The sequence below is a fragment of the Pogona vitticeps genome, chromosome 2, assembly GCF_051106095.1.
Source record: "Pogona vitticeps strain Pit_001003342236 chromosome 2, PviZW2.1, whole genome shotgun sequence".
NCBI classification, from domain to species: domain Eukaryota; kingdom Metazoa; phylum Chordata; class Lepidosauria; order Squamata; family Agamidae; genus Pogona; species Pogona vitticeps.
Window position 1 is genome coordinate 154,512,209 of NC_135784.1, and position 26,892 is coordinate 154,539,100.

Consider the following 26,892-nt stretch of genomic DNA (forward strand, 5'->3'; position numbering starts at 1 on the left):
TGTTGTTTACATGGCATCTTTCATCCAATGATGTGGCAGCAGTTTACAAACAATCCTTATTAATGGGGCTGTACGTCTCACCACCACTTTGAAACGCATCTCATTAATCATGAGCCGACAGGTAAATGGAGGCACTGAGACAAGACTGGGTGCAAAATGGCTTTTAGATGCAGGAGTCTGACAGAGTTGCCTTTATTTTATTTCATTTTATTTCATTTCATTACTGCTTACCTAGTGTGTTCGTAGCATCTCCCTTGCTTATCTAGTGCTCTGGGGCACCCCTCCTCTCTCTTCTGGTTAAAATAGCTGGAGAATAATAAATTGCTCCTCCTGAAAAAAATCAGTATAAAGAAACAGGTTAATGAATAATACTGTCTCGGATTCAGGAAATAATTGAAATGCAAAACAGAATAATTGTTAAATGGCAGGATGCAGAAGAATATGACTAAAATGGAATTGTTGAAATGTTGCTTTGTTGGCAGTGCATAAAGCTAGGACCAGATGTTATCTATCTGTCTCTCTATGTGTCTAAACAGAAATGTAAAACAAATCAAATGGGTGGCAAAATGTTTTTAAAAACCACTAGTTTGCAGTGCAAGATGCTAATCATGCTATCTAGGGACATGCAGAGAAAACCACAACCTGGATACCACAGCCAAAAAGATCCCATTTGGCAGCTAAGGGCCTGTCCACATTGGGAAATTTTGTGTGCTCCAAAGTCTGCACTTTAAAGGATCATGTCTTTAAGTGATGTATGTTAACTCACACTTGAGCAGTCCTTCTATCCACACTGGAGATTGTGCTACGGGCCCTATTCCCCCGTGTTAAGAGGTCCACATAGAGCAAGGTTTACTCGCAAGCAAGGATTACCTGGTTTACCCATGAGTAAAGAGGCAGCACCAACTGCAGCCAAAGACAGCTGCAGTGCAAGAGGAAAATATTGGGGTGAAGGTTGGGGAAAGGAGATAACCCCACTTTTTTGCCTTTTTCCTCAGCTGGGCCTCTGCTGGGGATGTGATGCCTTATGGGTGCAGAGCCCAAGGAGATGGCATAGCCCCCTTCCCCACCTTTTCTTGCTGCCATCCTTTAGTGGGCCAAGGTGACTTTCCTTTTTGTTGTTGTTCAGTAAAGTAAGCGGCATATTGAATTACCAATATATCCACCTAGCATGATATTAGAATTGTGCTGCATCAGTTAGGGAAGTATTTTTTTAAAAAGGAGGAGAAGACGACCAGAGTAGAGGGTGGGGTTTCTCTGCTCTCCATTTTAAAGGCACAATCCACCTAATATATCACAGGGTTGTCACCTCCGATAATGGTGTCCACAGCTCCATTTGGGTGTGAACTAGCCATCCACACAGGCTACAAGGAGGTAATTAGGATCACATTGAATTGTACCAAAGAGGATAGATACCCTACCACTGTACCAGAAAAGTGCACACCAGCTCTTAAAGGAGAAATATGAATACATCTAATTGGAAATACACATGGATGCTGCCATTTGGTTCAAATCAAACTGTACTGATAGTGACCCAAACAGCAATCTATGTGCCAATCTTGACAGCCTCTAAGTATAACAGCTACGAAGCTGGTGTCAAGGCCAGCAACCCTATATGCGATCTTCTTCTCTCTCCTTTATGACTGGTATGTACACTCAGCTTAGGGTATGATGTTATTGTGGGGTGAGTTGCCCTTCTGTACATCCTTTTCTTCAGCTCATGCCTGCCTGGACATGGAAATTGAAAGTACGATATAATTACAACACACAACAAAAATCCATATTATATGGGGTAAACACAGAGATATTAAGATGATCTCAGGTGTTCTGGAATTTGGTACAGAGAGTGAACCAGGAGGAAGGATAAATTGTGCCAAAGACTATAGTTTCATCAATCTCATCCCTTTGAAGAATACAAGAAAGGGGCTTTGAGGCTGCCTGCAGTAGTCCCACACTCACCAAGCTTCATCTTTAGCCAAATGTTCAGTGTGCACCAAAAGGGGCTTTGTATGTCTCACTGTATATACAAAATAGTAGGCATGGAATTTTCAGATTTCATCATCCTAATCTTAGAGCTGCAGAGCTGGAAGGGACCCTGTGGCCCCTTCTCAAGGAGGCCCAGTGGCGAATCCAATTCCCAACCTCTGGCTTGGCAGCCAGATACCTAAACTGCTGAGCTATCTAGCTGTTCATTTGTTGGACTACAACTCTCATAATTCCTCATTCTTGGAATTTCACCTGACAGACCCTTACGGGCCCTTAAATGTCACTCAGATGTGAGACAGGCCCTTAAATGTCACTCAGATGTGAGAAATGTCTAGGGTGGAAGACTTTGTGGTCTGCCTATGTCTACTTTCACCTAGCTTCCTGTGTAGTGGCGATGAAGTTCTTGGAAATACCAATGTGGCAAAGTCAAAGATGAGATGGTAGATTTCTCCTACTGTTTCTACCAGTGAGTGATCACCACGTTTATTTGCATTACTGGAGTCGCAAGCAGTGAGGAGCAGCCTGCTCTGGTGTGGGTGCATACAATAATTTGGTACAAAAACAACATGAGATATTTAACTGGAAAGAATGTCTCTAAGCCATCTGTTTTTTGCTGAGTCCTCCTGGCTTAGCAATATCCATAACTCTTTGCTTGATTTCATTATTAACTTTAAAAGTAGATAGAGACATTCCACGTTAAAATAATTGAATATTATGTAGAGAATAGAATGGCAAAACTGAAACAAAAGCGACAGGGCTCATCCCTTGGTGACGATAGGCAGGGTTTTCTTCTGTAAACATTGTCACCATGAGATACAGGATAGGATGAAAACATTCCCTCGGGAAACTTTTGTAAAATGCTTTACTCAACATGAAGAGGCAGGACTGCATTCTGTTGTATATCAACAATATGTTTGTCAGCAGACTTTATTAACCTATTAAATCAGCAAGATAGAGTAACTACTTTGCTCTATTTAATCTAAAACAATAAAACTAAATAATAAAATTGCAACTTCATAATGTAGCCTTCTGTTGGATACAAAAAGTGCTTCATTCCAATCTTATAATTCCTTTTGGCATTTGCACACCATTGTTTACATCCCCATGTTTAAGTGAGAGCTCTACATTGGGATCACGTGTGCACACGGAATACGGAATAATCACATGCTGTGAGAGCCGATGCTGTAACATTGCTGAAGCCAATAACAGAAAAATATGGAGAAGCCAGAACTTGTGGGGAAAGAAGGCAGTGAAGAGGATGCCCTAAAGAATGAAGAATCAGTATGATGTGTGCCACATGCATGTATGTTTTTAACATTTTGCAGTCCTACCTGATTTGGGTGTTGGGTAAAAGTGGTGTTGCTGGCCACCTGCAAAGACCTGCGGGCTCATGTCAGCCAGGGTGGGAAATGGTTAAATATATATTTTATAAGCTGGTGTCAGTGGAGAATTTTATTTGTCTCTCTGTTTGTTTGTTAAAGTATTTTTAATTTCTCCAATGGCACCATCTTTCAGGAGATGCCCAGTGGTGGACGAGATAATCCTAAATAATGTTGGCCTGACTTAACTTTACCAAGATACAATTATAGGCCCTCTTTCTAAGGAATCATCATCCTCATGTGTCATCAGGTCAATTCTGATTTATAGCAACTCTTTTCAGGGTTTGCCAGGTAGAGGGTTGTGGTGTCCGCCCAGGTCATGAATATTCATATGCTATCTACATAGAGCAATGGGAGTGCTGGAGGGGGCGGAGTCATGAGGTATAAGAAACTCAGCCAGGAGGAGGGGGAGTTTTAGTCAAAGAGTTGAGGAGAGTTGAGAGAGTTTTGGGAGTTTGGGCGGGAGAGTGGTGGTTGAGATTGGATGAAGGAGGATGTTTGTCCCGTCAACATCTGTAACAATAAACAATTTTGATTTGGTTCGTTTAAAATGACATATGGCCTGGACCTTGATTATTAATAATAGGTAATGTTGATGCAATCAACTGGTGGCAGCTGAGGGGCACATAGTGTGAGCTCTTAGTTTGGTGAAACAAACAGGGGCCACCTGGGGGTCGTGACAAGGTTACTCAGAAGTGGTTCACCGTTTCCTTGTTCTTGGGGTCAACCTGGGACTGGGCCACTTGCCCCAAAGCTACACGGGCTGGTTCTTTCTCCTGGGAGGCACAGTGGAGAATCTAACTCCCAATCTCTGGTTCTGTAGTCAGATACCTAACTCACTAAGCTGTTCAGTCATCCAACAATAAACCTCACAGAAAGACTGACTTATATATAAATAGGTCTAGAACTGCAATGTAACAAAAACAAAAAGGACTGGTACATCCACTGAAGCTGTCTAGCAAGGAGAGATGATAGTTCCAGGATGTAAAAATGGGTATCCGTATTTTTATTCAAAGAGAAGAGCCCAATGCGTTTTGACTAATATATTTTCAGCATTATTTTCCCCACTCTTTTTCGGATAAGTTTATCTGAAAAAGAGTGAAAAACTGTCCCTAAAAATCCTCAGAGACAGATTCAATGCAAGTGCAATATTAGTGCCCCTGAAGGAGGCTGAAAATATATTAGCCGATAAGAGCATTGGGTTCTTATCTTTGAATAAAAATACTGATATCCATTTTTACATCCTGAGACTATCATCTCTCTTTGCTAGATAGAATTGCAATGTGACAGTGCAATTCTATATATACATCACTTTGCACTGGTTTGGCTTGTTGTCCAAGCTGGCAGCGGGCTTAATCTCAAAATATTTGGGTAAAATTGAACCCCTCTCTCTATAGGCCATATATGACTGCAAGCAAATCCTTTGAAATTCAATGGGTTTTACCTTGGAAACACAGGATTTCCCTGCACATCTCTTACACGAAAGAAAATTATGCTTATTGTTCCCTCACTCCTGACTATTACACAATGGCAAATTCATATTTTAAAGAGATTTTTTAGGAAATTCCAATGAAGCAAATGTTTTATCTTATGGCTGTACTTTTTTGAGGGAAATTAACTTAAAGAGAAATTTGGAGTCAGACTGTGGAACAGCAAATTTCTTCAGGCCTTGAAAACCCTCTATTTTCCTCTGTAACTGTAAGAGAAAATATATTCTGTAACTGGCAACTCCTAAATTTGCAGCTGGTGTCAAAGTGGCAGTAGAGTGCCATTGAGATGGATTATCATATCTACTAATTAAAATGTGCCTTTTAACTCTTTCCTTCCTTCGTTCCTTCGTTCCTTCCTTCCTTCCTTTATGAAAAGCAGGCATACATAAAATATCCCAAATCTACATTTGTTGGTGCCTTAACCCACATGATAGCAACTAGCGTTGATAAGGCAAGGAAGGAATTTGCTAAGAATGCATTGCTAATAAAAATAAAATGTAGAATGCCAAAATGGTCACAGTGCATAGAACACCCTGCCCCCCCGCTATATTTCATGGAATGTATTAAATGTTTCATTCCTATAGTCCAGAGATGAAGATTTGAATGAAACCAGTACACAGCAAAAAGCTTTTGTTAAAAAAAAAAAAAAAAAAAAAAAAAAAAAAAAAGGGAGATTGAAAAGAGAGAGAATGTGTGTTGCTGCAAATAAATGCATCTTGATTCAGGACATTCTTTTGCAGTAGAATTTCTCCTGGGACAGAATTGTTTGAAAAATTTAATACTTCTTTATGTTGGGTGGATTATGTAGGCCACTGCACTTCATTACATCAGATAATTCTAATTGTAATGGTTGGCTTTAATATTTACAAACCACACTCTGAGCTGGCTCAACTTTTAACCAATTTGATGGCCAAAATCATGTTGTTTATTATCCTTGCAGGAGGCAGCAGCTTCTCACTACTAATTGGATTTTCAATGTGCATACAAGAGGTACCCCATTTGCCTTCCACAGGCATAACTAGGCAACAGGATTTGGACCAACGTGACTGAGGTAGGTACTAAATGCAATTGATAAAGAGAGAGTTAAGAAGTGACTCTCACTTGGCAACTAGCAGCAGGCTGCAGAGCAGGGAGGAAGGGAAGCTGGGCCATTTTGTCAGCTTTGGTTACACCTCAACAAGGGATGATGCATGATCCCATCGGGACGTGTGTGTGTGCTTCCCCTTGCTGTGCTGCCACCCAGAAATAGCGATTTCATCAGCCTGCAGAGGGAGAAAAATCAGGCTTTGCACAGAAACCAGATACCCCTAAACTGTTTCCATCCAAGCTAATTCGTATTTGATTCTTCAAAGAACCACTGGTTTATGAATGTGGGTTATTGTGCTTCTGTACCAATTGTGACAAACCCAGACCTACTGGGATATGTCACACAGTTACACTAAGCTGCCACCAACCATTCCCTTTAAGAAGTCACACAGACCAGGGATGGATTTTTAAACAATAAAAAGAATAAGGTTTATTTAAATACACACAGGGAAAAATAAACAATCAGGTGAATAGGATAAAATAACGTGGCTTATTCTCACTCATACAAGCATACAGTTTGGTTCACCCAGAACCCTTAACTTAAAGCACAGACCCTGAACCTATCAGTTCTGGCTAACCAACAGACACCTGAACCTATCAGGTTGGTACTCTGACACACAGAAGTACCCTGTCTGACACACTGACTCCCACAACAGCTTCTTCTTCCCAGCTGCTGCTTCGTCACACCCAGTGTCTCACAGTGTTTGTCTCAGCATCTCCCTCTCACCACACAGGCATCACATATTTATACAGTACAGCCCCTCCTCCTGATGTCCCGCCTTCCACTCCCCATAGGATGGAACTTTCCCTCCAAACCCATGACAGACAGGTAACATCAGTGCTGTTATGTAACACCTCCCCTCTTTATACGTTGTTTTGTAGGGGGAAAGCTAACGTGCTTTTCACCAAAAAAACAACCTAGGTAAAATACACAAAAACAGTTATACATACCATATAATACTTACTTATCCTTACACTCTAAGTTAACCATAGCAAATATGCATTTAAACATTTTACCATATACAGTACATCAATTTACCTTTATTAATACCAACCAAATTCAAAACCAGGTACATTTTAACTTTTTGTTTTCATTATATACATATAGTCCATGTTCTTTCGCCGTCTTCAGTCTTCAGGTCTTCTTGATAAGGCGTCAGCAACACAGTTCACTGACCCTCCGACCACCTTCACTTCAAAGTCATAGTCCTGTAAGTTCAAAGCCCACCTCATAAGTTTGCCATTGTGGGTTTTCATCGTCCCCAACCATTGCAATGGTGAATGGTCAGTACACAGAATAAAATGTCTTCCCCAGATGTAAGGCCTGGCCTTCTGGATCGCGTAGACTATGGCCAAACACTCCTTCTCCACGGTTGCCAAATGTCTCTCACCTTTTTGAAGTTTCCTACTCAGGTAGGACACTGGATGCTGGTCACCATTCTCATCCTCCTGGCACAGAACTGCTCCTACCCCGCTGTTAGACGCATCGGTGTAGATGATGAACTCCCGGTCGAAGTCTGGAGCACGCAGGACTGGATAGTTGATTAACGCCTCCTTCAACCTCTGGAACGCCGCCTCACAGTCGCTGGTCCACAGGATGCGGTCATCAGCCTTCTTCCTCGTCAGATCGGTCAGCGGAGCCGCAATCTCGCTAAACCTCGGGATGAACTTTCTGTAGTAGCCCACCAACCCAAGAAATGATTTGACTTTTTTCTTGGTGTTGGGTCTAGGCCAATCACGAACAGCTTCTATTTTGGCCTCCAGGGGTTTTATCACTCCTCCCCCTACCATGTGACCCAAGTATTTTATTTCTGGGCTACCCAGCTGACACTTGCTGGCCTTTACTGTTAGCCCTGCTGCACTTAACCTCTGCAGCACTAACTCCAGGTGTATCAGGTGATCTTCCCAGGTATTACTGAAGATCCCTATGTCGTCAATGTAGGCCACTGTAAAGTCACTGAGCCCTGCCAAGGTCTGGTCCATCAGCCTTTGGAATGTGGCTGGTGCATTTCTGAGACCAAAGCTCAGGACTCGAAATTCATAGAGACCAAAAGGGCTGCAAAAGGCAGTCTTTTCTTGATCCCTGGGATCAATTCTTAATTGCCAATATCCCTTTACCAGGTCCAATGATGAGATGAACCGACAACCCCCTATGGTTTCAATCAGGTTGTCTAGCCTGGGCATTGGGTAGGCATCAGGAGTGGTTACACGGTTTAATTTCCTGTAATCGACACAAAACCTAATGCTCCCATCAGGCTTGTCCACAAGGACTATCGGAGAGGACCAAGGACTAGAAGAGGGGACGATTATGTTCTCCCTAAGCATCTCGTCCAGCTCCTTCCGCACCTTGTCCCTATAGGGTCCCGTTACTCGGTATGGGGATACTGCCTGCGGGGGTGCATCCCCTGTGTGGATCCGATGCATCACTCCCTTCACTATCCCCGGCTTGTTGGAAAACACCTGTTGATATTTACTAAGCAGCATCTTTAGTTCTTGCTGCTGGTCTTGGGTGAGTGCAGGACTGATCTTTACCTCCTCTGGGTTGTATTTTACTTCCCCTCTACCCTCCCAGAAGGGTAATTCAGCTTCCTCACTCTCAGCTGCTTTTATCGCGAATAAAACCCTCTGTTCCCCTCTGTAGTAGGGTTTTAGGGCATTCACATGAACCACCCTCCTTGCTTGGTTCTCCTCCTGCTCTATTAGGTAGTTCAGGTCTGACATCTTGGAAATGACCCTATATGGTCCTGCCCATTTGAGCTGCAGTTTATTCTCTCTGCAGGGCCTAAGCCAAAGCACTTCCTCCCCTGGGTCAAAGTGCCTCTCTCTAGCTTTGTGGTCATACCATGTTTTCTGTCTGACCTTCTGAGCTTGCAGGTTTTCTGCTGCCAGCTCTAGATTTCTCCTTAGGTCATTCATCAAGGTGTCTATGCATGTCACAACGTCTGGCGGGTCATCCTGGGTGATCTGCTCCCAATTTTGTTCGATCAAATCAAGGGGCCCTTTCACCCCTAAGTGTGCAGCAAACATGTCAGAGTGACCCCTTTGTAAGATCATGGGGCGATACTTTTCAGGTACCACCAGCTGACTTCTGATCCCATTTCCCCCTTTTGAGACATTCCTCAGGGTCTCTCTATCTAAAATCCCCTTTTTCTCCAGAAATCTCACTGGGGTTTCAGGTGTTAGCTGGGCGTCAGTCACCTGTTCAAAACACTTTTGGAGAGTGGCGTCTGCCTTCTGCTCCTGTCCAAATCTGCTGTCTGTGGTTAAGGTTTCCACCACAGCTTCTGAACTCCCCTCTGCTTCCGTCTCTGGCTCATCATTACCCCCCTGAACTGTCCCTGTGGTGGCTTGTGAGCGTGTAATCACTAGCACCCGTTTCACATGTTCAGCCAGGTCATTTCCCACGAGTACGGCTGCTGGCAGAGTAGATGAAATCGCTAGCCGCCAAACTCCCCTCCAGCCTTGAAAGTTGACAGGTACCTCTGCTACTGGCAGAGAGATTACCTGCCCCTCAATCCCTGCCACCTTCATGCTCTCATTTGGGATTATAAACTCCCTAGGGATGATATCTGGATGGCACAGGGTTACCTGGGAACAAGTGTCCCGCAGCCCCCTATACTGACGGTCAAGTATTCCTACGTCCACTCCGGCTGTCTCAAACAATTGAGAATCTGTTTTCACCAGCAAGCAGCGTTTTACCTCTCTAAGAGGACCATTTTCCTCAGCCTGATCAGCAGAGGTAGCTGTTCCAGACTGAGTAGTCATGGCAACCGGCTCCCTCAGTGAGACTGAGCCTTGCTCTTTCTGGACACAGAACACAGCTTTTGGCTTGGTCCCACTAGAATTCTGAGGCACCATTCCTTTTAGCTGCTTTAATTTCTCACACTCTGAGATTAGATGACCCTTTCCCTGACAGAAATAGCATTTTCTGGTGTATTTTGATTCTCTCTCATCTTGTTTTGGTTTTCCCTCCAAAATCTGAGGTCTTTGTTTCATGTCTGAGGGCTTCCCTTCACCATGGGCCCCTCCCCCTTGCTGGCTTTTCCCTGGTCCCTGAGAGTACTTGCTGTAGGTTTCTTTGGGTTTACCTACAGATTTCCCCTCACCCAAGGGCTTTCTTATTTGGGAAATAAAATCTGCAATTTCTGCGGCTGCTGCCACAGATTTCGGTTTCCTTTCCCTCACCTGGAATTTCAATTCCCCCTGCAGGATTGAATAGAACTGTTCCAGGGCTATCAAGTCTTTAAGCTGCTCATAGGTCTCTACTCCCTCCTGCGATAGCCATTTCTCAAGCAGCCTCACCAATTGGGCCCCCACTTGGGTAAAAGTCTGCTCTGGCTTTTTGGTAAGGGACCTGAATCTTTGTCTCAGCTGCTCTGCATTTATCCCATGTCTGGCAAACACCAGTTTTTTAAATTCTGCAAAATCTTTCATCAGTTCCTCAGGCATCTCGGCATAAACCTCAGCCAGGCTACCACTGATTAAAGACCGCATGATGGTCATCTTCTCAGTTTCCCTCACTGAGAAGTCCACAAACGCTCTTTCCACTAAGGAAAAGAACACCTCAGGACAATCTCCCTTGTGGTACACAGGGAATTTCTTCAGGTCAGCCTTAGACAATTGGCCTCCCTCAGAATCCCTATTATTATTATTGTTCTGGTTCATCAGTTCCAGTTTTCTTAATTCAAACGCCATTTTCTCTCTCTCCAATGCCAATTCAAATTGACGCTGTTTCTCTCTTTCCCTTTGCTCCATTTCAAATTGCCTTTCCCTTTCCTCCCTTCTTTCTCTCTCTAATCTTTCCTCCATTTCCCTCACCCTCAGTTCATGCTGTTGGGCTAGGAGTATTTTTCTGAGTTCTGGGTCCTGCTCTCCTGTGCTGTCACCTTGCACTGAGCCAAATTCATCCTCAGAACCTTGGTCAATCTGGGGGTCTTTCACTTCACTCATGTCTGCCACTTGGCTTCGAGTCAAGGGCATAATCCCCCCTCAGAACAGGCTGCTTTAAAAAGTCAAGCCTCAAAATAAAACGACCACTTTTTTTCCTTTTTGCCTCAGAACCAGCTCTCCCTAGAGATTGCTGCTGTTCTTCAGCACTAACTTGCAACAGTATCGAGTCAGAGCCTACCCCCCTCTGCTGGGCCTCTCAGCTGGCAAGCTAGCTCGCTGTTGCTACGCAGTTTTGCCTCAGTTTTTTCCCGCCAAAACTAGGCTGCCTCAGAGCACCTTAATCTAAGTCTCCCCAGTTGGCACGTTCTTCCACTAGCGCACCTCCCCGTGAGGTACACCTAGAAGATTACCTACGCGCCTCAGACTGTCCCTGACTAGACCCCCCTTGCTCTGGGCACACTTGCCAAGGCTTTGCTGGACCGCTGGACAACTGGACCAGTCGTATCCCACACGCTGGACACCAATCAATGTGACAAACCCAGACCTACTGGGATATGTCACACAGTTACACTAAGCTGCCACCAACCATTCCCTTTAAGAAGTCACACAGACCAGGGATGGATTTTTAAACAATAAAAAGAATAAGGTTTATTTAAATACACACAGGGAAAAATAAACAATCAGGTGAATAGGATAAAATAACGTGGCTTATTCTCACTCATACAAGCATACAGTTTGGTTCACCCAGAACCCTTAACTTAAAGCACAGACCCTGAACCTATCAGTTCTGGCTAACCAACAGACACCTGAACCTATCAGGTTGGTACTCTGACACACAGAAGTACCCTGTCTGACACACTGACTCCCACAACAGCTTCTTCTTCCCAGCTGCTGCTTCGTCACACCCAGTGTCTCACAGTGTTTGTCTCAGCATCTCCCTCTCACCACACAGGCATCACATATTTATACAGTACAGCCCCTCCTCCTGATGTCCCGCCTTCCACTCCCCATAGGATGGAACTTTCCCTCCAAACCCATGACAGACAGGTAACATCAGTGCTGTTATGTAACACCAATGATTCAAAAAAACCAGGAAATGGCCCAGTGTTGGTGCACAACATCGGGCCCAGGTTGCCAGCAGGAAAAAGGATGTCCAGTTTTACATAGCAAAGGGCAACCTGAATGTTGACAATCTCAGCAGTCAAGATGGTCTGCAGGATACCCTCTTGTGCTCACTACCCTTCACAAAGAGACACCACACAAGGGAAAATCCCAGAAGCTGGCTCCTTTTTTCATCAGTTAACTACTACTCACCCAAACACAAAGCAATTGCCATGGCTGGTTTTCAATATGTGTGAATCCTGAGCACCAATAATAAAACCTCTTTAATTATTACATATAGTGTTGCATTTCCTCTTCCCCTTCTGCCTCTCCATCCTGTTCTCTGTTTGTGTCATGTCGTTTCTTAGTATACACTTTAGGAAGTGACTTCCTTGATGATAGTGTTTTTTAAAAACTGTCCTGTAGGCTGCTCTAAAGAATCTTTTTGGCTGAGGACAAAAATGCTTTAAATAAATAGAACTAAAACTGAATGTGTGATCTTCCAAATCTTTTGCATGATACACCACCATGTGAAGGTCAACACTTTGGGATGATTTGTCCAATGTACCCACAAGGGAGGAGGACTTGTCAAGCTGACCCTTTCTACAGTAATTGTCTGGGATAAACCCACATTTTACCTGCAATTGTAAATCCTCGTGAGAAATGGCAACTCTTCATCAGGATGTTAATCCTGGAGCATAAAAATCTGATATCTGAGTCACTCACACATCCAATTTCTGATGTTATCATGTAACACTTTGATCTATGGGTGTTCTTGTAACAAAATAGCTACATTTTTTCTGAAGTACTGTTATTTCCACATAATAGATTTCCTGCATTAAATTGCAGTGGCTGCCAAACAAAGATCATTTCCTCCCACCTTTCAATTCCCTTCCCCCTCCATCCCAACTCTTTATGTGTCTGTCTTGTCTGTGAGGATAGGCCAAAGCACTGGGGTCTTCTTAGTTATGAAAATGGTTGGGGAGGCAGCACGATAAAAAAAATACCAATCGAGATTGACAAGGTGAGGGAAAATATTAAATAGAGACCCACACAATTGGAGGAAATGTCCTGTGCATATCAAGAGGTAGATCCTGGGCATCTCCAGGTGAGTCTCCTGTCTGATACTCAGCTGAGGCTCATTCAAAAACACCACTCAGCTTGGCACGCCACTGGTCTGAACCAGCATGGAAAAGTTACTTAAAGAAGTATGGATGAGAATGTCCAGTAGCTATGCGGGTTGGAGGATTCTGGGCTCTGCAGTCCAAAAGATAATTTTTTCAAGTTGTGACTCAGCATATGCCACCTTCTGTTTTCTAAATGAGATCAAGAAGCACAGATGGCAACAAATAATCAATTCATGGCCACCAAACCTGTGCCTCAGGTGTTGCCTGAAATGCAGTAGTCACTGCGGCGATCGACCTTGTAGCCCCTGTTTATATGGCCCTCACAAAGGATCAAACCCCTTTTCCTTCAAGCTGCCACCAGGTATTCTTCTAATACCAATTAGTATGTTATACATGTGTGCTATCAAAACTAAGGTTTATTGAACTTAGGAATCAGAGGTATAAGTAACAAATATTCTTGTCAAGTAAATCATAAAGGTAAATCACATATGAGCCGGCCACAGAGACTGGCGAAACTTTAGGAAGAACAAACTTCAGAACATGGCCAAAGAGCCCGAAAAACCCACAACAACCACGTATGAACTGTTTCAGGTATGAACACGGCTTGGATTATGTATGCAATCACTTTTATTCCAAACTACTATATACTTTTGATCAGTATCTCTCTTAAAGTACTTATAACTTCATTCCTGCTTTTTCAGTATTGTTTAACCTCCTCAATTCCCTCTCCTAACACTCTCAACTCAATTCACTAACCCTCTCCTTTTCTCTCCTAAACCCTAACTGCCATTCCACATTCCCAACTGTTTCTCTGGCTCCGCCCCTCCTGCCCTATCCTTGACTCCTCCCTTTTGAGCTTCTGTGATGGACAGGCAGGAATGACATCGCCTGTTGGCATTTCGCTACATTCACAACTAGAAGTACACTCATTGAATCAATGTAACCTATATATGTGTATCGGCCAGCTCGGGTTGCAACTTACTACTGGATCCCAGCATAGCCCAAAGGTCAGGGACTCCCACCACTGTCATCCAGCAAGTGGGAACCACTCTTGTAGACTAAAGAAAAGAAGACACAAGAAACTGAGGTGGGCTGGAGGAGAAAGTGAGAGAAGGAAAATGCCAGGCATAGACAGAGAACAGACAGACCAAACACTGATTTAAAAAATGAGTGTTGGTTGGGAATGGAATCCCACCTGGCTTTTTTGGCGGTGGTGGTGGTGGGAGACAAGAAATAGGCAGGTAAATCATTATGGGTAGGGAATGTTGGATGTCCAATATTCCATCTCCAAACTGTCACCTGCACATCAAAGAAGGCCAGGGAACATGGCATAACCAAATGAAATATGGTTCAAGTGCGTTCAGGTGTATGAAAATACTCTTTTGCCAATGATTACCACAAGAGAAGGGCATGGCCACTTGATGGAAGTTGTTTTAATAAAGAAATATATGCACATGGAAACTCATATTTATAGATGATCCGGCTTTCACGGAAATATAACAGAACCTCGCCTAATCACTTGGAATTTCTAAACACAGAGAAGTATCTTTGAATGATGAGGAAAGAAGTGGGACATTGCTGGGAACTTCGTAGTGAAGATGCACCACCTGTCCATTCCATCAGGGCCTTCCAGTATTATGTTTCCTAGAATTATAAAATAATGGAGTTGTAAGGGGCCTGCAAGGCCTTCAGGTCCAGCTGCCTGCTCAAGGCAGGAATCCTAATCAAAATATATCTGACAGATGGTTGTCTAATTTTCTCTTGAATGTCTACAGTGTTGGAGTTCTCACCACTTCCTGAGGTAATTTGTTTCATTATCACACTGCTCTAAGATTTTCCTGATATTCAGCCAAAATTTGGCTTCCTATAACTTGAGCCGCATTAACTAATTCTAAATAGAGATATAGGTTCTCTGGTTATCTTGACAGACAATCAGACAGTAGGGTGAAAGGCAGGGGGAGGGCTGATAAAGTAGTGTGAGAAAAAGTTGCTTTTTCAGGATTGCTGCCTCCAAAATCCTCTCACCAGCATGGACTCTGAATTGTGTTTTTTTCCCCCCATTTTTTTGCTACAACTTTTCCAGCATACATTTGCCAAACAGAACTCTTGATTTTTTTTTAAATTGGTCATAGAGAGAACTAAAACTGACAGATTTGCCCATCCAGCTAGACATCGTTGCATGTTTAGTTCTAAAAATCTGGGTTTTGAATTCTTGCCCATTCAACCATGTTTTTTTTCTGAAAGCCTCTGTATTTTTAACAGCTAAATTGCAGGCAGATACAATACAGCTGTCTCCATAATGGGAATGGCTGTATCTATCCAATTTGTCGAGTACAGATGGTTGAGAATTGTCTTAGGTCTGTTTCTGATAAAAGCATTGTGAAGTTCACAACATTCTTTATATATCTGATAGAAGGAAATTGAGATTTGGGGGTAAAAACAGAATGCATTTGAAAACTGAGTTGAAGGTTTAGCATTGCCTGGATTATCTATATTCTGTGTATATTGTGGTGTCTAAGTCCTTTGTTTTAGGTTCAGATTTGTTCAGTGCTGTGGACGGAGACCATATTTTGGTCTGAAAATTCAAACAAGCATAGATGAGGGAAAGAGTATGACAATTAAATTATGAGCACAAATTCCACACACACACATTCCAGACATTTGCTATCTCTAATTTTTCAGATCTTAATTGGAAAATTTGCTGCTATGAAAATTATGAGTGCTCTTGCATGCTGGTACATTATGTTCCTAGGAGAACCCACCTTTAATTATTTAAGTGACTTGAATTTGTTTTCATTAGGAGTAGAGTTCATGGTGGCTATGGATTATTCATAGCACACATTCTCTTTTGATACTTTGAGGGAAATTATGCTGCCATCTCAGCTCTTATGAAGAACATTTCACTCTTCTGGACCTCTTGCGATTGCTGAAGGAAGCAAATGTTTGCTTGTTAAGGCTGCTTTTGGAGCACAAGGGCAACTATAGAGGACAAAATAATGAAACCTATCCTATGCTTTCTGTCCTTTCCAACACATCAGAGAGCTGCCTTCTGCATTTGCTAGGCAAAGATGTCCTTAGCTGAGATTCACCTGTGAAGAATAACCGGACCGAAAAAGCAAAGCCGTGTCAGAGTTCTGTGACTGTCATTGTTACATACAGCACTGATGTTACCTGTCTGTCATGGGTTTGGAGGGAAAGTTCCATCCTATGGGGAGTGGAAGGCAGGACATCAGGAGGAGGGGCTGTACAGTATATATATGTGGAGCGTGTGTGAAGAGTTTAGGTAGACGCTGGGATGTGACGAAGCAGCAGCTGGGAAGAAGAAGCTGGTGTGGGAGTCTGTGTGTCAGACAGGGTACTACTGTGTGTCAGAGTACCAACCTGATAGGTTCAGGTGTCTGTATGGTTAGCCAGAACTGATAGGTTCAGGGTCTGTGCTTCAAGTTAAGGGTTCTGTGTGAACCAAACTGTATGCATGTATGAATGGGAATAAGCCACGTTACTATATCTTATTCACCTGATCATTTTATTTTCCCTGTGTGTTGTGTTTAAATAAACCTTATTCCTTTATTTGTTGAAAATCCATTCCTGGTCTGTGTGACTTCTTATAGGGAATGGTTGGTGGCAGCTTAGTTAACGTGTGGCAGATCCCAGTAGGTCTGGGTTTGTCACATTGATTGGTGTCCAGCGTGTGGGATACGACTGGTCCAGTTGTCCAGCGGTCCAGCAAAGCCTTGGCAAGTGTGCCCAGAGCAAGGGGGGTCTAGTCAGGGACAATCTGAGGCGCGTAGGTAATCTTCTAGGTGTACCTCACGGGGAGGTGCGCTAGTGGAAGAACGTGCCAACTGGGGAGACTAGATTAGGGTGTTCTGAGGCAGCCTGTTTTTGGCGGGAAAAAAGCTGAGGCAAAACTGTGTAGTAGCAGTGATCTAGCCTGCCTGCTGAGAGGCCCAGCAGAGGGGGGTAGACTCAAACTCGCTACTGTTGCAAGTTAAGTGCTGAAGAACAGCAGCAATCTATAGAAAGCTGGTTCTGAGGCAAAAGAAAAGAAAAAAAAAGTGGTCGTTTTATTTTGAGGCTTGACTTTTTGAAGCAGCCTGTTCTGAGGGGGGATTATGCCCTTGACTCGAAGCCAGATGGCAGAAATGGGTGAAGTGAAAGACCCCCAGGTTGACCAAGGTTCTGAGGATGAATTTGGCTCAGTGCAAGGTGACAGCACGGGAGAGCAGAACCCAGAACTCAGAAAATTGCTCCTAGCCCAACAGCATGAACTGAGGGTGAGGGAAATGGAGGAAAGATTAGAGAGAGAAAGGAGGGAGGAAAGGGAGAAACAGAGACAATTTGAATTGGCATTGGAGAGAGAGAAAATGGCGTTTGAATTAAGAAAACTGGAACTGATGAACCAGAACAATAATAACAATAGGGATTCTGAGGGAGGCCAATTGTCTAAGGCTGACCTGAAGAAATTCCCTGTGTACCACAAGGGAGATTGTCCTGAGGTGTTCTTTTCCTTAGTGGAAAGAGCGTTTGTGGACTTCTCAGTGAGGGAAACTGAGAAGATGACCATCATGCAATCTTTAATCAGTGGTAGCCTGGCTGAGGTTTATTCAGAGATGCCACAGGAACTGATGAGAGATTTTGCAGAGTTTAAAAAACTGGTGTTTGCAAGACATGGGATAAATGCGGAACAGCTGAGGCAAAGATTCAGGTCACTCACCAAGAAACCAGAGCAGACTTTTACCCAAGTGGGGGCTCAATTGGTGAGGCTGCTTGAGAAATGGCTATCTCAGGAGGGGACAGAAACCTACCAGCAGCTTAAAGACTTGATAGCACTGGAACAGTTCTATTCAGTCCTGCATGGGGAATTGAAATTCCAGGTGAGGGAAAGGAAACCAAAATCTGTGGTAGAAGCAGCCGAGATCGCAGATTTTATTTCGCAAATAAGAAAGCCCTTGGGTGAGGGGAAATCTGTAGGTAAACCCAAAGAAACCTACAGCAAGTACTCTCAGGGACCAGGGAAAAGCCAGCAAGGGGGAGGGGCCCATGGTGAAGGGAAGCCCTCAGACATGAAACCAAGACCTCAGATTTTGGAGGGAAAACCAAAACAGGATGAGAAAGACTCAAAATACACCAGAAAATGTTATTTCTGTCAGGGAAAGGGTCATCTAATCTCAGAGTGTGAGAAATTAAAGCAGCTAAAAGGAATTGTGCCTCAGGATTCGAGTGGAACCAAGCCAAAAGCTGTGTTCTGTGTCCAGAAAGAGCAAGGCTCATTGTCACTGAGGGAGCCTGTTACCATGGCTACTCAATCTGAAACAGCTACATCTGCTGATCAGGCTGAGGAAAATGGTCCTCTTGTGGAGGTCAAGCGCTGCTTGCTCGTGAGAACAGATTCTCAGTTGTTTGAGACAGCAGGGGTGGACGTAGGAATACTTGACCGTCAGTATAGGGGGCTGCGGGACACTTGTTCCCAGGTGACCCTGTGCCATCCAGATATTATTCCTAGGGAGTATGTAATCCCAAATGAGAGCATGAAGGTGGCAGGGATTGAGGGGCAGATAATCTCACTGCCAGTCGCGGAGGTACCTGTCAACTTTCAAGGCTGGAGGGGAGTTTGGCGGCTAGCAATTTCATCGACTCTGCCAGCAGCCGTGCTCGTGGGAAATGACCTGGCTGAACATGTGAAACGGGTGCTAGTGATTACACGCTCACAAGCCACCACGGGGACAGTTCAGGGGGGTAATGATGAGCCAGAGACGGAAGCAGAGGGGAGTTCAGAAGCTGTGGTGGAAACCTTAACCACAGACAGCAGATTTGGACAAGAGCAAAAGGCAGACGCCACTCTCCAAAAGTGTTTTGAACAGGTGACTGACGCCCAGCTAACACCTGAAACCCCAGTGAGATTTCTGGAGAAAAAGGGGATTTTATATAGAGAGACCCTGAGGAATATCTCAAAAGGGGGAGATGGGATCAGAAGTCAGCTAGAGGTACCTGAAAAGTATCGCCCCATGATCTTACAAAGGGGGCACTCTGACATGTTTGCTGCACACTTAGGGGTGAACAAAACACAGCAGAGAATCACACAGAATTTCTACTGGCCTGACATAGGGAAGCAGATCAGGGAGTTCTGTAAACAATGTGATGTGTGTCAAAGGCAGGGGAATAACCGCGACAGGACCAAAGCAAAGTTGTGCCCTTTGCCTGTGATTGACACTCCGTTCAAATGCATAGGGGTGGATATTGTGGGACCTTTGCCCAAGGCCACAAAGAGGGGGAACAGGTTCATTCTCACAATTGTGGACCATGCCACGAGGTACCCTGAAGCCATACCCTTGACTAACATTGAAACTAACACAGTGGCAGATGCCTTGGTGGGGTATATGTCCAGGATGGGATTTGCCTCAGAAATAATCACAGATTTGGGCGCATCGTTCACATCAAAGCTCATGAAACGCTTATGGCAAATCTGTGGAATTAAGCACAAGGAAACCACTGCCTATCATCCTGAAAGTAATGGGTTAACTGAGAAGTTCAATGGGACTCTAATGCGCATGATTAGGGCTTACTTGGCAGAGAATCCAAACAATTGGGACCAGAAGCTGCAATCCCTTTTGTTTGCTTATCGATCAGTGCCACAAGCCAGTACCGGGTTCAGTCCATTTGAACTTTTATTTGGGAGAAGGGTGAAAGGGCCCCTTGATTTGATCAAACAAAATTGGGAGCAGATCACCCAGGATGACCCACAAGACGTTGTGACATACATAGACACCTTGATGAATGACCTAAAGAGAAATCTAGAGCTGGCAGCAGAGACCCTGCAAGCTCAAAAGGTCAGAAAGAAAGATTGGGATGACCAGGAAGGCAGGGAGAGGCACTTTGACCCAGGGGAGGAAGTGCTGTGGCCTGGGCCCTGCAGAGAGAGCAAACTGCAGCTGGGTATCCCAGAAAGAAAATACTTGGGTCACATGGTAGGGGGAGGAGTGATAAAACCCCTGGAGGCCAAAATAGAAGCTGTTCGTGATTGGCCCAGACCCAACACCAAGAGAAAAGTCAAATCATTTCTTGGGTTGGTGGGCTACTACAGAAAGTTCATCCCGAGGTTTAGCGAGATTGCGGCTCCGCTGACCGATCTGACGAGGAAGAAGACTGATGACCGCATCCCGTGGACCAGCGACTGTGAGGCGGCGTTCCAGAGGTTGAAGGAGGCGTTAATCAACTATCCAGTGCTGCGGGCTCCAGACTTCGACCGGGAGTTCATCATCTACACCGATGCGTCTAACAGCGGGGTAGGAGCAGTTCTGTGCCAGGAGGATGAGAATGGTGACCAGCATCCAGTGTCCTACCTGAGTAGGAAACTTCAAAAAGGTGAGAGACATTTGGCAACCGTGGAGAAGGAGTGTTTGGCCATAGTCTACGCGATCCAGAAGGCCAAGCCTTACATCTGGGGAAGACATTTTGTTCTGTGCACTGACCATTCACCACTGCAATGGTTAAAGACAATGAAAACCCACAATAGCAAACTTATGAGGTGGGCTTTAAACTTGCAGGACTATGACTTTGAAGTGAAGGTGGTCAGAGGGTCAGTGAACTGTGTTGCTGACGCCTTGTCAAGAAGACCTGAAGAATGAAGACGGCGAAAGAAACATGGACTATATATATATATTGGTGACAAAAGGTTAAATGTACCTGTTTTTTGAATTTGGTTTGTATGAATAAAAGTAAATTGATGTAATGTATATGGTAAATGTTTAAATGCCTAATTGATATGGTTAACTTAGAATGTAAGTATAAGTAAGTATGATATGGTATGTATAACTGTTGTTGTGTGTTTTATCCAGGTTGTTTTTTGGGAAAAAGCACCTTAGCTTTCCCCCTACAAAACAACTTATAAAGAGGGGAGGTGTTACATACAGCACTGATGTTACCTGTCTGTCATGGGTTTGGAGGGAAAGTTCCATCCTATGGGGAGTGGAAGGCGGGACATCAGGAGGAGGGGCTGTACAGTATATATATGTGGAGCGTGTGTGAAGAGTTTAGGTAGACGCTGGGATGTGACGAAGCAGCAGCTGGGAAGAAGAAGCTGGTGTGGGAGTCTGTGTGTCAGACAGGGTACTACTGTGTGTCAGAGTACCAACCTGATAGGTTCAGGTGTCTGTATGGTTAGCCAGAACTGATAGGTTCAGGGTCTGTGCTTCAAGTTAAGGGTTCTGTGTGAACCAAACTGTATGCATGTATGAATGGGAATAAGCCACGTTACTATATCTTATTCACATAATCCTTTTATTTTCCCTGTGTGTTGTTTTAAATAAACCTTGTTCTTTTATTGGTTAAAAATCCATCCCTGGTCTGTGTGACTTCTTATAGGGAATGGTTGGTGGCAGCTTAGTTAACGTGTGGCAGATCCCAGTAGGTCTGGGTTTGTCACAGTCATCAGACAACACTAGTCAAATCAAATATAAGGTGGGCTTGACTGCCTACAACAGCTGGCCTAAAATATTCATGCCAGAGACAGAACCTGCCAAATTAGTCTGGTATCCCTCATTTTGTTGTAATTTTTTTAATGCACAGGTCTGAGTTGCTTGAAATGTTAGGATACTCATGGTGTACTTCATATGCCAGCTTTTGACAATTTTATACCTTCCAGTCATTCCCAACTATGTGCCATGCTGGCTCGGACTGAGAGCAGTTTATTGTAACAAATTACTGGAAGCCACGTGGTTGTGGGAGGAGGCCTTTCACAGTTGAAAATAGAAGAATAGTATGACAATCTGGTGACTCCAGCATATCTACTGTAGGCTAGAGGCATCCATATTATTGCATTTGGATTAAAATTCCCAGGTTTCCTGAGGCAACAACACAAATATGCACACCTCTACTATATGCCATGTGTTTATTTATTATATTAACATCAATTGTTGTTCTACTAGGAGCCAGAGATAAGAGCAGGGAAATCTTGATCTTGAATTTACTGTGTTTGTCCAAATCCCCCCTGCATTTTTACCGTATCCTTTGTTTCTCTCAGGTTGTGAGTCTTTGGTTTCTATTTCTGTATGGAAATTCATAAGCAATTTTTTGAATGCATTTCCTCTAATGTATTTGTTTTGTATGCTTTCTCCTGTCAATTGTGCTTCTGTGTATTTTTCAATTGTACACATTTTTAGACCTTGATGTTTTAAAAATCTACTTATGGCTTTGTGCATTTTTTAAATCTCCACTATTAGCTTCCAGAATGTTTAAGTTCCCAAGGGAAGGTGTGCAAGAAGTCTCAGGAAGGGTGAAGTAGATAGTTCCATTGAGAATCTTGACTTCAGCCACTTGCCTTCCACCCCACCTTGGTATGTGATGAGGATACTCAGGACCTCCTCTATCCAAACACGGATGAGAGCTTGACCTGCTCTGGCTCAGATTCTGTAAGGATATATCTCTTGCACTTTCATATGCCTTCTGACTATGATGAAGGTCAGATTTTATCCTTGCCAAAATCCTTCTCACTGAACAGGGACAAATTATGGGTAGCATAACAGCCAATATCCATTCTCCCCATGGTTCCCAGCTAAACTATTAAAATTAACCAGGCAGCAAACTTTCATTATACCAACTCTAATAAAGACAGGGATCCAGGTTTCTTTGGCTGGAAATGCACCAATGGTAATATACGGATATACTCACTGTAGTATATCTGTATATTAAAAGGAAGCCATTTTAGATCAAGCCTTGGTGGAAACTCTTTAAAATGTATTGAAATGAAAACAGAATTATTCACAGAATGTATTCTGTTAGATCACAGCACTTGCATCACAGCCAGCTAGTATTTGGCTTGATATATTGAAATACTCTGAGTCTGAAATAGCATGGGACTGTGGCAAATGGGACCAATAAAATAATAATGATGCATGAAGGTACCTCATAGTTCCTTGACAAGTGACAGATGATAATGGGATTCAGGTGGCAATGGGACTCTCTTCATGTGGCTTAGCCATTAGTGGTAGGGGCATTTTGAGAAAGAGTTCCATATACTTTACGAATCACATCATGGTGATGATGAAGAGAATCATAAGCTTATTTTTGTCTCACAAACAGGGCTTTCCAAAGTCACTGCAGGTATGTTTGCCAGTCTGCTATTATTGCCTAAGTAATGCCCCTGCCCCACAGCTAGTTCCTCCCTCCACCCATAAGTAGAAATGGGTTTTTTTGTATTTGTATATGAATACAAATACCCCCTCACAGCTGGAGTTAACGAGGGTCTGGCCCCTGGGGCCAGACCATCCACTCACACATCCACTTCCACTGGCGGCTCCTCTCTTCCTTCCAATCACTCTGTAGTGCCCAGCTGGCTAGCCAGTCATCAGCCTTGCAGGGAGACGAATCTTCCTTCTTTCTATTGGATAGCTGACTGGGCACTCTGGAACAATTTGAAGGAAAAGTGGGGCTGGTGGCAGATGCATGAGTGGATGGGCCAGCCCCAGGGGGCCGGACCCTCATTAAATCCAGCTGTGTGGGGGTATTCGTATTCACATACAAATGTGAATACAAATGTGAATCCCCCCACCTCTACCCATAAGCCCTATTCAGACAGCCTTATTTATGTGTTATGAACACTGAAGGAATGGACTACATTCACTCTGTTCACTCAGTCATCATTTTGCCTCCTGGAAAACAGACCGGGTCGACAAGGAGAGATTTTTCTACACGTGGAGGCTCTAAGAATATGCCCAACTTTTCCTACGTTGCAGACTTTCCACAGGGAGAGGAATATTTTCTTGTCCAATGTCAATTTTGATGCAAGGAACACATGACTGGATTGGTGAGATGGCTTTTTATTGAACAAGGTGCTCTATACAGTGGTTCCCTATCCACCCTCCTGCACCCCAGAGGACTGAGTTTCCTACACTAGTCCCCTGGACATGAGCTCTGTACTGGCCTCAGTTCTCTAACTGAGATTAGACCCACTCAATCAATGGGACTTGCATAAGTGTTGACTCAACCAGACTCCACTGACCTGATTCTTGCTGCAGTTGTACTCTGGAGTAAGTGAAACCATGTAAGTCATGGTAGAGAATTACAGCTGATTGATAAGGAGCCAGCTGTGCCCTGGTTAAGTGACTGGCACACAACCAAAGGTGACCACGCACACAACTAGCACCTTATTAGCTAACTGCAACTTGCTGACATAAATTAAGAAATTCTATTTACATTGTAGTAAAATCCCAGCCGGATTCTGAGCATTATTTCGGCTGTTACTAACAACTGGATTTGTCCCTAAAAGGAAGGGACCCAGACTTACCTGGGGCCTGTGTTGTGGCTGGAGTGACAGTCCAGGCTCCCCTGGCCTGTCTCTGGCATCCCTGGGGTGGCAGCTCCAGATTAGAACCCAGAAAGAGAGCCGGGGAGCAGTGTGCCCGCTCAGATCACCCTGGCTGATGCTGATTGGCCAACTTGGGCAAGGGCAGGGATGGGAAGGACTGCTGGCCAATAGACCTGAAGAGTGGAAATTTCCCTCTGGTCCTTTTGTGCAGCATAAAACTGGGGGGATGCTGGCTGGAACCTCAGAATATGCTTGGGAATATTTCTGCCCCATATCCACCCCCCTTTTTTTTCCATTTTAAGATCGAGTTTCTCATTTGCCTGGGAGTTTGACAGGTTCGGTTCATTCGAGGGTTGTTGGGTGTTCTAATAAAGTTCTTTTAATTTTTGTCACATCTTTATTGTTGTTTGGGCACATTGGGATGGATCCGGGAGTTGAAGGATAGCAGGCAGGGCCCTGCCTGTCCTGTTTGGTGGTGGAATTCCTTTAAAGAAGACAGGGATAAGGCCATGGAGTGCCTTAGCTTGGGGAGAGGGGACAGATGCCTGGATCTGCCCCTGGGTGGCATGGAGCCACGAAGTGGCATATGCCTGTGTAGTCTTCAAGGATCTGCCATGGTTGTCTCCCAGATGGACCTACAAAGATGGCAGCTTACACTGGGGGGCATTCAGGACTCCCGATGAACTGGATCCAGTCTCAATGCTAGACCAGGTAAAACTGCTGCTATAATCAATAAAGTAGTGTCCTTTTCCCCTCCAGTCACGTGTTTGGTGTGTTTATTCCAGGACCGAGCCTGCTCAGCTGCAGGTCAACAATATGCCTACAGATATTCCCACTGTTGTATTGCTGCTATGCAATGCATTGAGCTTGGGGCAATGTCCTCACTGTACAGGTGACTGTTGTCTTTGTCAAGACCCTTGACGGCAGCACTGCATGGAGAAGACTGGGTCTCATGGAGCATTACCGAAACAGTAGCTCCCATACAGAAATAATCACTACAGAAGGTGATCATGAAAACAGATACAGACAGAGAGCTTTCCTTTTCTCAATAATGGTTTTGTCATATGCACTGAAATATACCGAGTGACAGAGATAATTAAGTCAACCCTTCCTGTCTTGTGGGTGACAAGAAGCAATTTCACCCAAAGGCTGCTTAGGGGCTACATGTTTCCTGCCTGGTTTTTAACACCTTCAGCTAAAACTGGTGATGACAGCTCAAATCAAGTCTTTTGGTCTATGGAAATGTGTCATAATTGAAACAGGCAAGGAAACGCTGATGGCTGGATAATCAATACCTGCATTTCCCTCAAGTTGCTTGCCCCCCTGCCGTTTCACCCACATTGTTAATTAGGCTGATCAGAGCCCTTGCAGAAGAGGAAAGAAACTTGTCTTTTATCTCTCCCCACCCCCACCCCCAGGAAGGGAATGGAGATGGCGCACCAAATGGAAACCACTCGTGGCAAGAAGTATATTCTTAGATAGCATTTCAGTTTCTTCTGATCCAACAGCTCTTATAATAATAACAAGAAGAATAATTTGAAGGAGGATTCTGGAGGAGTAAGCTTCTCCTTAGATCAGGCTGTGTGGAACAAGGCTCACCAGTGTCAAAAGACTGGAAATACTCATTTGCTTGACTGTCAGCCATGAATTAATAAGTCTCCGTCTTCTTGTGGAAGTTAGTCATGCAGCATGCAGAATCCTGGATAAAATTTTATTTTTGATTATGAAGTTCAGTTTTGTCTCTGGAAACCGCCCCCCCCCCCCATATTATTTGAAAAACGAATCCATACAAGCACCCATTCAATTTTGGACAATGATCCTGTCAGCTATCCCAAGATAAACAGTTTTACTCCTGCCTGAAAGATTGCCAGGGGGAAAGCAGAGTGCAGTAAGACTCATGACATGGCTATAAGAAAAATGTCTCCCAGTCCAACAATGGTTCCCAAGGAATGGGGAATAGTCAGATGCCATCATTTTGTTTGGATGATGGTGTTATCATCCTGATTGCTCTTTCGTTCTGACACTTGGCTTATTCTCTGGTTCTGCCTTGAATCCTTAGTGCTCTGTGGGTTTGCCTCCTGGTTCTCAACTCCTGACTTATTCCAGTTTGCTGTCCTTGGCCCATCCCTAGCAGCAATCTCTTTTAGGATACTCAGACATCTGAACTTCTTATAGGATTTGTATGGATTTGTTACAGTCTCTGTTATTTTTAAAATCACTGGTTAGAGTCCCCTTGGGACATAAGTGAAATTTCGTATGTCGTGGCAGCAAATTACAACTAATCAACAAGGTTGTGTGCTTTGACCAGGCTCATGACTAGCACCTTTTTAATTAGCTTGAATTCATCACCACCAGGTATGCAATTTTACTTATTCTGATGTAATATTTTGATATTACTTTAAATATTCATTTTAAAATGTTTGAGTTTAACATGAGGACATTGCTTTTCATTTGTGTTGTAAGTTGTTTCAGAGAAGATGACTAAGAGGCATGTGTTTTAACTAAACCAACAAGGTACCTTGACTAACATA